Source organism: Pygocentrus nattereri, chromosome 11 (assembly GCF_015220715.1).
Source record: "Pygocentrus nattereri isolate fPygNat1 chromosome 11, fPygNat1.pri, whole genome shotgun sequence".
Taxonomy (NCBI): Eukaryota; Metazoa; Chordata; class Actinopteri; order Characiformes; family Serrasalmidae; genus Pygocentrus; species Pygocentrus nattereri.
Genome location: NC_051221.1, coordinates 34,432,522 through 34,434,669, shown reverse-complemented (window position 1 = coordinate 34,434,669; position 2,148 = coordinate 34,432,522). Strand labels below are relative to the sequence as shown.

General features: G+C 53.0%; 1 protein-coding gene across 1 annotated transcript in view; it reads left to right on the top strand.

The window, feature by feature from the left end:
- The first annotated feature begins 1,605 nt into the window (after nt 1-1,605).
- snupn (snurportin 1) overlaps nt 1,606-2,148 on the top strand; it is a 9,733-nt gene continuing 9,190 nt past the window's right edge. Inside the window, exon 1 of the mRNA XM_017706793.2 lies at nt 1,606-1,759. The gene's annotated coding sequence lies outside the window, so the exon portion shown is untranslated. The remainder of the gene's footprint in view (nt 1,760-2,148) is intronic.

Sequence of the window (2,148 nt, the reverse complement as noted above, 5' to 3'; positions counted from 1 at the left end):
GCTGAGGGTGCATGTCAGGCTGAGGGTGCATGTCAGGCTGAGGGTGCATGTCAGGCTGGGATTGCAAGTCAAGCTGAGAGCGCAGGTCAGGCTGAGGGTGCGGGTCAGGCTGAGGGTGCGGGTCAGGCTGAGGGTGCAGGTCAGGCTCAGACTGCAGGTCCGTCTGGCGGTGCAGGTCAGGCTGAGAGTGCAAGTCAGGCTGAGGGTACAGGTCAGGATGGTGGTGCATGTCAGGCTGGCGATGCAGGTCAGAATGAGAGTACAGGTCAGGCTGGTGGTGCAGCTCAGGCTGAGAGTACAGGTCAGGCTTTTGGTGCAGGTCAGGCTGAGAGCAGGTCAGGCTGGCGATGCAGGTCAGGCTGGCGATGCAGGTCAGGGAGGCGATGCAGGTCAGGCTGGTGGTGCATGTCAGGCTGAGACTGCAGGTCAGACTGAAAGTGCTGTTTTCCTGCATAAAACCAACAAAAACCCTGTTGTGTCAGAGCGGAGCTGACACCGTTAACAGGCTGAGAGTGCAGGTCAGGCGGAGACTGCAGGTCAGGCTGGCGATGCAGGTCAGGCTGAGAGTGCAGGTCAGACTGAAAGTGCTGTTTTCCTGCATAAAACCAACAAAAACCCTGTTGTGTCAGAGCGGAGCTGACACCGTTAACAGGCTGAGAGTGCAGGTCAGGCGGAGAGTGCAAGGTCAGGCTGGTGGTGCATGTCAGGCTGAGAGTGCAGGTCAGGCTGAGAGTGCAGGTCAGGCTGGTGGTGCAGGTCAGGCTGACAGTGCAGGTCAGGCTGTTGGTAAATGTCAGGCTGAGAGTGCAAGTCAGGCTGAGAGTGCGGGTCAGGCTGGTGGTGCAGGTCTGCAGCCACAGCAGGTAAAAGTGGCCCAAATCTGATCTTTTTCCTCAAATGTGACACAGATGTGCCGTCTGTGTGGAAGTGTGAACAGCAAAAAACGCACTGAATCTGACATTTTCAATTCCGATGTGAGACGCTTTCATACGTGGTACTGAACTCCGACCCGCATCCGATCTGCGGCGGTGAACAACCAGATCGGAATTCATGCGACGTTAACGTCAATCCAACTCGACATTCGTCATCATTTCGCGCTGCTGAGACTCAAACATTTAGCCTGATGTTTCTGTTCAAAAATTAGAGGAGACTGATCGCAGCCGCTCCGAGTTTGAAGAGGTTTCGAACGGGGAGGCCGGAGGAGCCCGAGGCTGCAGCGCCAGAGAGCAGTTTAAAGAACCCGAGGACACGAACCAAAGAAGTGGCCCTCTTTGTTTACCTCAGGACGAGCCTCGTGAAGCGGTGCTCTTTTGCGCATGCGGGTCGGTTTGGGAGCTGATCTGTTCAGACTGAAGTCGCATACAGATCACATTTAAAAGACAGTGTGAACAGCTAAACCAAAAAAATCGGATTTGGTGAGAAAATCAGATTCGGGCCACTTTTACCTGCTGTGTAAACGTAGCCTTAGATTAACTAATGCAAACAATGACGGACAGCTCGTTCTAATCTGCGGTTGGCCAATGCAAACTGTGATTGACGCCTAAGAGTAGTTATTTAATTGGTTGATGTAAAATGATTGACAGACTCCCTCCCCCCAGTTCCCTCCCCTTTAGGGCTCCGGTCTGCAGCGTTCCCCTTCGCTTCTCACGTAGCCGGGCAGAGGGAGATGTGAGCGGGGCTACAGAAGCTGTGCTGTCTGTCTCTCTGTGGCATTTCTGCCACACTCACTCTGCGCTCCCAGCCGCCTCCACAGCAACAGGTTCGAGTTATACTGGTCGGAAATATGTTTTAACTGTAATCTCTGACTGAGAGTCGGGCGGTACGAGCTGTGAGGAGTTTAAAATCGTAGCTACGGTGTTGGTTAGCATGCTAACGTAGGTTAGATAGCTAGCTCGCGTTAGCTAATTTGCTAGCGGCGTGGATTCCGTTCTGAGCTGCCTTGGAAATGGGGGTAACTTTAGTTAGCTAAGTTAGGTTAGCTGTCCCACTCATACCGAGCCAAGTATTCACAGAACTGACAGCCACGGATGAAGCTAATTACTCATTTTGGGCCAACAAACTCGTACAACTAGGATAGCTGGGCTAGCTCGTGTGCTGTGTTGAGTTTCAACAAAAATGATGTGCGTACAGAGACACATGACGAGGCTG